Source organism: Triticum aestivum, chromosome 4A (assembly GCF_018294505.1).
Source record: "Triticum aestivum cultivar Chinese Spring chromosome 4A, IWGSC CS RefSeq v2.1, whole genome shotgun sequence".
NCBI lineage: Eukaryota > Viridiplantae > Streptophyta > Magnoliopsida > Poales > Poaceae > Triticum > Triticum aestivum.
In genome coordinates this window covers 279739287-279750663 of record NC_057803.1, presented here as the reverse complement: position 1 = coordinate 279750663, position 11377 = coordinate 279739287, and positions in this window count along the sequence as shown.

Below are 11377 nucleotides of genomic sequence, written 5' to 3'. Positions count from 1 at the left end.
TATGCTGCCTTGCTATGCTCGTAGACGTGGTTTGGGAGAGTGAAATCCATGAAAGATGTGAGATTGTTAATTAATGGTTCAACTTAAGGTGGCAACTTAAATACACATCTAGGTGGATTGAGGCACCTGGAGTACCCAGTGTTGCCTATATTTTTGGAAATCCCGGAGTACCCGTGTGATCTTCCTATGGACCGCCACCCAGGCTCAAAGGGAACTGAGATGATTCATGCTAGAAACTTCCGTGTGCAGCCAAAAGCTATTATGGGCTCTAGCATAGTTGAGTAAGTTACGTGAAGCTCTTGAAGAGGTGGATCAACAGGTAGTGGGTTGTAGGTTTGGTATGGTCTGCCCGGAGTAGGGTTAATGTTCCTGAAAGACTGTGTCTCGGTCATCCGTTTCTCGAACACCATGTAGTGCAAGAAATCCAACGGAGGAGATCGAGTCTTGTGGGGAAAAGTGTGCAAACCTCTGCAGAGTGTACAATCTAATCATGGTTAGCCGTGTCCCCGGTTATGGACAATCTTGAGTATCTAGTACTTAGAGTATCTTAAGTATCTCATCACGTTACTTAAATAATTTGTTGGGTTATTGATGTTAATTTGGGATTGAGTTGGAGGAACCTTCTCAATATTTTCAACCAACTTTGTAGTTCAATAAATTATATTCCTTTGCAGTAGGGAAAAATTGGCTTTTCGCAAAAACATTATAACCATAGAGCTTTTCCACCAGACATATATGCATGTAGTGATAGCTATTATTCATCATTATCCTTTGGTGTGAATTTGCTAGTACATTCAATGTACTGACCCTTTGTGGCTGCAACGTCTCATGTTGCAGGATTATCTTACGACGAGTAAGTGATACGTTAGGGTTATGATTTCTACACTCAACTTTGCCGTTGGTGTTGATGGGAATCCACAACCTTGTTGTTACTTCTGCTATTTGGATTGAGGTAATAGTATTTACGTTACTTTATACATGTGATTTACCTCTATTATAAATCCTCGAGTATTGTGTGTGTCAGCATACCAATCCAGGGATGACAATTAAGCACAGAGACTTGACAGTCCGAGGTCGGGTCGCTACATGCTCTTCCTCTTCGTGTTGGCGTTGGCATTGCCGTTCTCGTGCTTGTGCAAAGGTAGCTTGCTTTTGACGATGTCGTTGTTCTTGAGAGTTGTTGTCGTGTAGAGGGTTGCAGTTTTCTTAACGATCTTGGCGCGCGGCACTTAGAAGAGTATTGCTTGTCGATGTACTTGAGCGGGATATAGTGTAGTGGGAGTGTCGACTTGAGCGGCTCCATCTTGATGAGGATGAAGTGGAAGAAGAGTGGTTGAGCAACAAAGCACGAATCTTGTCCATTCTTGCATCATTCTCTTGCTTGTGGTCGTCGAGCTTGTGGTCGAAGTAATCTCTTGTGCATTGCTCGGAGAGTCACAAGTCGTGGGCGAGGTTGTCGATGCATTCACTCATTGCTTTTTGCTCTTGATGCAAACCACGTTGTGCACCAAAGAGGTGGCTCTTTGTGACGTAGGAGTTCATGTCGTCGTCTTGCTCGGTGTAGAGTGGGTTGGTAGAAGTACTTGGCCTATCCATCATTACAAAAAAAATATGTGAGTGGGAGAAGGAGAAAAACTTATACCAAATGTACCTTGACCGATGTTGAAGATGGATCAATGATCACCCAATGTGGAACAAGGAAATAGCCTAATTGGTACCAATTCTTGTCAGTTTCTCACTCCTACACAAGTAAAAGCTTATGGTGGAGCTCGGTTAGGATGGTGGCACAAAATTTGATGCAATTGTTAGTGAGCTTCAATAAAGTTGGAAAAGATTCGCAAATTTGCAATGCAACATGTAGACCAGTAGCAAAATATGGTACACGGAAACACACACACACACACACACACACACACAAAGAGATGAAAGGGGATGAGCCAAAATGTGGAATCCACGAAAATGCTCTTGTTGCACAACACTAGAGAGACGCTAGCATGATTGCACAATAGGCGGATACGAAGACTTGTGCACAACCTACTAAGCCAAAATGTAATGACTTCTATCCCAAGTATGTTCTATGTATGGTGTTTGGATGATATGATCCAAGATGATCTAGTATGACAATCTTAATGTTGTATGATGCTATGGTTCTTGCTTAAAAGATCTTTGCTTATCTTTCATCTTTTCCTTAAAAGCTTGTTTGACTCTTTGTATTTGAGCTCTTTTCTCATGCAATGCTTCACGAACCAAGATAGCAATTGTGTATGCGATGACAACTTTGTGACACTAATGTGCACAAGTCACATTGCCGGCAATACTCAAAGGCTAGTCTCGATGGGTAAGCGACGCAAAAGTAAGGCTATGGTGGTTATCAATTTAATGGCAAGGAGTGGACAAAGATGTCGTTGAAGTTATCGTCCTTGCTTACAGTTGAGGGTGTCACGAAACCAAGATGAGGTTACCGTTCTTGCTTACAGCATGGTGTCAAAATGGTGGAGTGGTTGTTGTCGGTGACACATCCGTGGCGAAGATGAGCGGCGGTGATGTTGATGTCAAACCGTACCAAAATAGCCGAAACGCAATAGGACACAGAACCGCAACTCAAATTCTCAAAGCACAATGTGGCAAAAACGTATCGGAGTGCGAAACGAGTAAGCGATGGTGGTTGCAGAAATTGGTGGTGGTATGGGGACGTGTATGCGGAAGTGGGGTGGTGGCTTAAATTGGGGGGGGGGTTAGTTTTGTAAGGGTTTTACGGATGTCCGGGGGTTTACGGTCAATCGGTTGTCGGATGTCCGGAGCCTGTCAGACATCCGATGCTTGGGCGAAATTCAGGCACGGGAAGAACAGCTAGGGTTCGTGGTGGAGAGGTCAAAATCCGTCGAATCTAGGCGATTTTGTGGATGAAAATGGTGGAGATGATGGGGAAAGCTAGACCCACTCAAGGCAAAGCAAATCCACGGATCAAATCCAACAAAATTTCATCACACCAACAAATGACATAAAAAATTGGGGCTATTTTTCGGGGGGAAATTTCGAATTAGGGACAAGATCAACAAAGCAAGGCTAGAAAACACAACAGGAAGGCTTCGAAATCGTGATCAACGTGGCTCTAGATACCAAGATGATGTAGGGTGGAACCCTAGATGGCTGATCTTTCATGAAAGGAGCAAATCCCATGATGAACATGACGAACACGAGGGGAATCACGACGGTAAACACGAGGCAAAACACGAGAGAAACACTAAAACCAACAAGATTTATCACACATGTGCTAGATTCTCGAACACAAAACAGTTCACATGATCCACGATCAACAAGGGACAATACACGGTAACCAATTCTTCTCCAAAGATGGTCTTGATGGGGCCGCCCGAAAGGGGGTCTTGAATCCAAGGGGATCTTCTCCGTAGAGGAGCCGCAGTCTCTCTCAAGGAGTAGATCCGATGTGGATGAGCGAGGTTCTATCTCCAATATGAGCTATCACAATGCTAACCCTAGAAAAGAGGAGGTGGGGGTCTATATATAGTCTTAGAGGTCAAAGGGGTAGATGGGCTTCGGCCCAACACGAAATCAGCACACATGCGTCGAATGTCCGGTAGCTACCGGTCGTCCGGAGGCTCGCGAGGGTTCAGACGTCCGGTGCTCGTCGGGCGTCCATAGATTCGGCTCAGGTGTGCTTCGGTCGAACGTCCGGTCGGGGTTGGATGTCCGGGGCGTCGGTCGTCTGGAGGTCTTCGGAAATCTAGCGTTTTGGCTCGGGAGTGGTAGCGCCGGTCGTCCGGAGCGGGCCGGTCGTCCTGAACCTCGAGTTCGTCGGACGTCCGTGTTTCACGGGTCGTCCGGTGCCTGGGAGTTTCGAGCAGTCCTTCTTCTTGTCCATGGAGCTTGGTGTCCTCACCGTCTTGTCCGTTGGGTATAGCTGATCCGTGGCTTTCCTCCAAGTACTTGATCACACATAGGGTTTCCGCTTGAGATAGTAGCCATGTCTCATGCATAGAAAGTGGTAGTTCGGAGAGGAGCGAGTTCACCTTATCTTCGATTGCCTTGGCTCGTGCTCTTGTCATTGGTCCAGGTGGTGTCGTGGGAGACGTAGGTAGGTCCATGGGGATGACCTTGGGATGCTCTGCATCACAACAACTCCATGATGTGGATGGAGTGCTCCACCCAGACCAGGTCGTTGGTGTACACAACCGAGAGGTCCATGAACCTTCTGTGGGTGTCCACCATGGAACGCATGGTGAACTACTGCTCGTCATCGGCAGCCGCTAGGAGTGCCATTGGAGCGGCGCAGGATACCCACTAAGAATTTCTCATGGTGGGTGTGCTTCTTGCAATGGTGTGACGTGATCGAAAGGTTGAAGAGACACAAGGGTTCAATGGCCGCTATAATAAATGGGGGCGGACCAGCTTGTAATCGTCACGTCTTGTCACGACGTTCATAGCAGAGGATTCCAGTGGACGCTTGACAATACCGCACCGTATGCGTGGGCTCGAAGAGGCGCAAAATGTATCGTTGGTGAGCCTGTTCCCACGCTACCATGCAGTTTACCGCGCAAGCTTCCCGCCCGGCTAGTTTGGCCACGCGTTGGCTAGAAGAGGGACAAATCATGGGCGTTTATTGGCAAAAAGCTTTGTAAAAACAAAGTGTGTGGAATAAGTTTGGTCAGAAGTTTACCCGTGGGTGATGAGGTCAAAGTTACACAGAAGGGTGATGATGGACACTCGAGTGCGATAATTAATTCTGTAGTGCGATAATTAATTCTGTGCTCTACAGGGCACACGGTGGAAGAAACCAACTGTGCGAAATAATGTCGAAGATCCCAGTAGAGTTAGCTATACATGTGTTGTGAGATCGACAAGGTAAATAGATTCGACAATGGTTAATAAAATCTAAGACCATAGCATATTAAGGTCAAAATAGTGCTACCAATATACGAGTCTCATACGCTGCCATTTCAATGATTGTACCACAAAAGCTCGAAATATTACAAGGTTCAAATTCCAGAGTTATATGGCTCAAATTCGAAGATTACAAGGTTCAAACTGATATTAGAAATGAAATTCAGCTCATCAGCTGCAAACACTCAGGCTGATCCGCTGAACATGGATATCAGAGAGGTTCAAACTAATATTACCACTTCTAAGTCTGGTTTCTAAACCTGACAATTTTTGCAAAAAGGGTCAGCCACTTAGAATTCATGTATGGGGTTGACACAATGACTTCCGATTACTCTGTCCTGTGAAGTTCCAAAATGAAATTCAGCATTTTTGGAGCCTATTCCATTCTGCCGAATTGCTATATCTGGTTGTTTGCAGTATGCCTTGTTTATTTCAGTTGTTCACAATGTGATGCTCTATATGTGCAATTATTTACCGTGCAGTAAATTTCATCAATCCAGTTTTAAACATACCAATAGGAATGCATATATTTGCTTGCTGTTAAGCCTGTTATAGCTAGCATATGCCTCTTTTAAAGTTTTTTGTTCAGTTGTTTGTAGTTAGCATATGTCCAGTTTCAAATGCCATCTTTGGTTGTTCGTAGTATGCCTTATTTATTCCAGATATTCACAACGTGATGTTCTATATGTGCAAGTATGAACTATGCAGTTCAATTTCATCACTACCAGTTTCAACAATACCACTATGAATGACTACATTTGGTTGCTCCATCTTGTAGTTAACACGCCTTTCCATTTTTATTTAACAATAACCAATGTACTTAGACCGGCACAATACTAGTTTGAACGACTATGTTTGCTTGTTGTTAAATGTTAGGCCTGTTGCAATTAACACACCTTTCCACTTGTTTTGCTTTACTAGTGTCCTTAAACCTACACACTGAAGCTATCTTTTGGAGATTATTCTGTCTGCCATGGATAATTTTGGTTGATGTTTAGACTATTGTGCTTAACATGCTTCTTGATGTACCTACACAGGACAATTTTGGGAACGACTGCTGTTTCCCATTGAGGTTAGTTTCAACCCATGGCTTATATATGCTCACTGTTCTGGATATCGGTAGCTGGTACCATACAGGTCAGGGGCTGATAAGGCACTAATCAGTGAATCGGACTTTTAACTGAATATATCCACAACCCATTTATTGTTAGGTTAACTAGGGCCATGTGTAATATATCCGAGTCTACATAGCAACATGCACTATACTTAATGTCTAAATAAGCAATCTGATTCCCGTCTTTCGATGAGATGGTGGCTATCATTTTGGAGGAAGTCGACTTTGACGATCCGACTACGAATGTGCGAAGACGTCGCGCCTTAGCAATCGCTAAACCAACTCTGAGAGGTTATTGACCAAGCCAGAGCACGATCAACCTGACCACGAAGGTCTGTTTCCTGCAGGCAAACAAAGAACAAGCAAGAAACTAAGATTGCAATATGGATATTACGAATATAAGAGGAAAGCTTTATTGATCAAGGTGGGGTTCTGTGATGCCTTTGTCTGGTCGTTGAACACAACGGAAGTACACGAAGTTGCAGCTATGGAAAACTTTAATCTAAACAAAACCCAAAGTCTAAACGATGCCCTAAGGGCTGTATATATTAAGGAGAGAGGGGGAGTTTCATGGCCCTTGGAGGAGAGGTCCGAAACCAACCCTAACTCTTATTTCCCAACACATACGGACTCTAAAAACAACCTATAATCAAGTATTTCGAAATTAGATGGGCCTAGCCCAAAAATAAGGTGACACAACACCTAGAATAGCCTATGGACGAAATTTATGAAGTGGCATCTTGTATATTTTGTCCACGGCTTCATGCACTCATTATGGTGGCTTCAATGTCCTGGAATCATCACTTGTAACTCCGTTCTTATTCCCCTTGCACATGCCATCATCACCATGCTTGAACTTGCTCCAAGGTTCATCTTTCTTGTCCAAGCTAGGCCCTCCATTTGTAATCAAAACAAATGTATCCAATTTAGGCAGCATAATATTCTCATGAACATTAGAATCATTACCAAGAAACGAAAGTACCTGGTAATTTAATTGGTGTGCGCGAGCTCTAGTAATTGGTCCAGTATGTATAGCAGCAGGGGCCGTGGGAGTAACAATGGTATTGATGTCCTCATCATCCTCCCCTTCTTGAAATGAAGTCATCCTCGATGGAAGCTCATCTTCCTCACCCAAATAAGGCTTCAAATGTGCAAGTAATAACGAACATGCTTGCATGGGTACAACATCACAATCAACATAATTAGCATATGTAAAGATACTAAAATGGACACGAACAGTACGTGTTACCTTAACCTTGCCACTATTGTCGAACCATTGGATGTAGTAAGAATGTGGATGTGGTCTTGTGGTGAGAGATAGCTTCTCCACAATCTCCATGCTAGCCAAGTTGTTGTAGCTCCCCCCATCTATGATGACGCGAACAGAACGTTCCTTCACAACTCCCTTTGTATGGAACAAATTATGCCTCTGATTTTGCTCAGCTTATGTGACCTGCACACTCAAAACACGTTGAGCAACTAAACATTCATACCTGTTAGCATCTTCAGGAGCCATGTATTGCGTCTCATGATCAGAATCATCTCCACCGTGTTCTTCACGTGTAATAAGAGCCAAAGTCTCCTCATCATAGTCACCAGCGGACTCATACCCACCATCCTCAGTAGCAATCATCACACACTGAGATTTGCATTCTCCTGCATAATGACCTCATCCCTTACAACAACGAAAAATAATATCACTTGTGTGCCCTGTTGATGCCATGGAAGAAGAAGAGCTCCGTGCAGGCCCGACGGGTGCGCTCTTGGAAGATAGTGGTGGTTGTGCCTGCTTTCTTGTATCACAGCTGGAGGTGGCACCTGATGGAGGTGCTAGTGCAGTGGAAGTAGAGGATGCACGTGGTGTCCATGATGAAGGTCGACATGCAAAAACGTTAGTTCGCGCCAATGCTTGTCGATCCTGCACTTCACGTTCAGCTTTACAAGCAAGATGGAATAAACGAGTGATATTATTATACACCTTATACTCTAGAATGGTCTGAATCTCTCTATTTAATCCACCCATGTTTAATACACCATAAAACGTGCAAGCATAGCTTCATTCTCCTCAATAATACCACATCTAATCATGCCAGTTTGTAATCCTGATAATATTCTTCTACAGAAATTTTTCCTTGTCTTAAACGCTGCAATTTTTGAAGTAATTCATGTTGATAATAAGGTGGAACCCAACGAGTATGCATAGCAGTTTTCAAAGCAGCCCAAGTAGCTGGAATAGGATATAATCTACAATGTTCAGACCACCAAACACATGCAAAGCTAGTGAAAGAACAAACAGCAGCAGGAACACATCTCTCCTTAGGATATTGTAAACATGTAAATCGTTGTTCAGTTTCTAATTCCCAAGTAATATATATATCAGGAACATATCTACCCTCAAATGGTGGAATATTTAATTTTAGTTTAGGAAGATGGTCATGATCTCGTACCTTAGGTGGTGCAGCCCTACCATTGCGATGATATGCATGAGGACGACCTGGTGGTGGTGGTGCTGGTGGTTGCACGTAGTTCTGATTTTGATCAACCTTATCCTTGTAATGGTCCTCCACATCTGCAGTAGCCACAGGAGCTACAAAAGCATCAATAGTAGGTACGACAACACCAGAAGTTTGACCAGGCTCAAGGGGAACGTGTTGTGCTCGTCCTACTTGATTTGGAAGCCGTTATTGTTGTTGTTGTTGTTGTTGTTGTTGTTGTTGTTGTTGTTGTTGTTGTTGTTGTTTTAGAGGTGCGACAGGTGTAGCGGGCGGTGGTTGTGGAAGACGCGCAAGCAATTCATTAAACTCGTTATCGAGATTTGTTTCGAACGCCTTCTCAATGCCATCTATCTTCTCCATGGCCTCTTAAAATCTGGTTAGCACATCTTCCACCTGTCCACTCATCATTTGCTGAAACTTATCATGTAACTCTTTGTTCGTCAAGTTCTCCCAGTCAGTCTCCTCGGCTTGTGATCCTGCCATGGTTAGCAGCAATAGAAACACACAAGAATATGATCCTACAGACTACTAGGAAGTGGTGCTGGTGTGTCACAAATCCTTAAAGCGAATGTCAAAATCTTACCAGTTCTTACCAAGCAGTAGGTGGTGACTGCAACCGTTGTAGGCGAAACTCTCAAAAGCTTGGATAGAGCGATTGCCAGGGAAAGTCAAACGCACGACGTAGATGTATGTGGAGCTGGGAAGGCTTATAATATGGTGGCAAAAAGGGTCAACAATAATCAATTCAGAGATGCAAAGTTGAATAAATGCTCAACGACGGTACTGTGCTGGTCCTAGGCTAGACCGTACTATAGACGCGAGCCTAGAACACGAACAAAATCATGGCGCGACACGTAAACAAGGGAGGAGCACTCTCTGAATTTTTTTACTTTTTTGCACTTTTTTTCTCTTTTTTTCCTCCACAACAATTTTTTTTCGAAAAAGTCTACAAATGGTCTAAAAACTGTCTAGCCAGAATTTTCCAGACTTAGTTTTTTTTAAACTGGAACTATTTTTCTATTGCCGGAAGCACGGAATTTTGGGAGTCCTACTCTGTCACGACTCGGGGTATCGCATGATCTGGAAATTGACAACAGAGTAATAAATATTGGACTCGGACTAGTGGCGGAGATGAATCTGGTGGAACTTGGACTGGTGGTTCTATATGGCGATGGTATATCTGGACTCAGATTGGTGGTGGTATATGGCGATGGTATATGTGAACTCGGATTGGTGGTTGTAGATGGCGATGGTATATGTGGACTCGGATTGGTGGTTGTATATGGCAGCGACGATGTATATGTTGGGGTGGTGGTATATGGCAATGATGATGATGATGGTGCGGCGGCAGCGTGACAACCTGTGAAAAGAACTCGAAACTCTAAGGGACTAGACACTAAGACTAGAAACTCGACACGACGATGCAACCGCAAATTCAACAACGCAAAAATCTAAAAAGACTATGCAAAGGCTCAGATTGGTTCGGATATGATGAACTAACCCTAATTTTTTTTGGATTTTTCGTGGACTATAGGTATGAAGAACAGACTTGACCTACGAAAAGCTGTAAAATCTAACCGAGCAACCTAAAAATCTGATACCACTTGATAGAGGCGAAGGTGTGCCGATGTTTGGATGAGATGGTGGCTATCGTTTCCTGTGTGAGTCGACCTTGACGATCCGACTACGAACGTACGAGACATCGTGCCTTAGCAATCGCTAAACCAACTTCCGAGGGCTTATTGACCACACCGGAGCACGATCAACCTAACCACGAGGGTCTGTTTCATGCGAGGAAACAAATAACAAGCAAGAAGCTGAGATTGCAATCTCGATATTACGAATATAAGAAGAAAGCTTTATTAATAAAGGTGGGGTTCTGTAACGCCTCTGTCTGGTCGTTGAACACAAATGAAGTACGTGAAGTTGCAGCTATGGAGAACTTTTAATCTAAACAAAACCCAAAGTCTAAACGACGCCCTAAGGGCTGTATTTATGAAGGAAGAGGGGGGGGGGATTTCGTGGCCCTTGGAGGCGGGGTCCGAAACCAACCCTAACTTTTGTTTCCCCATACATATGGAATGTAGGAACAACCTATACTTAAGTATTTCGAAAATACATGGGCCTGACCCAATAATAATGTGATGCAGCACCTAGAATAGCCTCTGGCCAAAAAATATGAATTGGCATCTTGTATATTCCGTCCAAGGCTTCGTGCCCTAATTATAGTGGCTCCAAAGTCCTGAAATTTCACTCGAAACTCCGCTCTTGTTTCCCTTGCGCATGCCATTGACAACATGCTTGTTCTTGCTCCAATGTTCATCCTTCTCCAAGCAAGGCCCTTCATTTGTAAGAAAAACAAATGTATCCAATTTAGGCAGCATCATATTCTCATGAACATTAGAAACATTACTAAGAAACGAAAGTACCTGATAATTTAATTGGCGTGCGCGAGCTATAGTAATTGGTCCAGTATGTATAGTAGCAGGGGCTGTGGGTGTAACAATGGTATTGATGTCCTCATCAGGTTGTTTGAACCTGATGGATATAAATAAAGTTGTAGCATACATTCAAATTCAAATATGGTATAATTTGAAATAGCAGCAATTAAATTAGAACAAAATTACGCCCTCCAGGTCGTTACGGCACACATGGTTGGTAAAACACAAACATTTGTGATATACACCATAATCCGAGACGGTTCACAGAGTGGAAACGTGTGCAAGCATGCACATAGTTGCCGTTTGCAAAGCGTGTGCGATGTCAGACAATATCACAAACAGTGCGGGCAAACTAAATGTTTGTGTTAGTTGCCTTATCATACACGATTCGCAACCATGAACTATTTCTGATGAAGTATGCATCG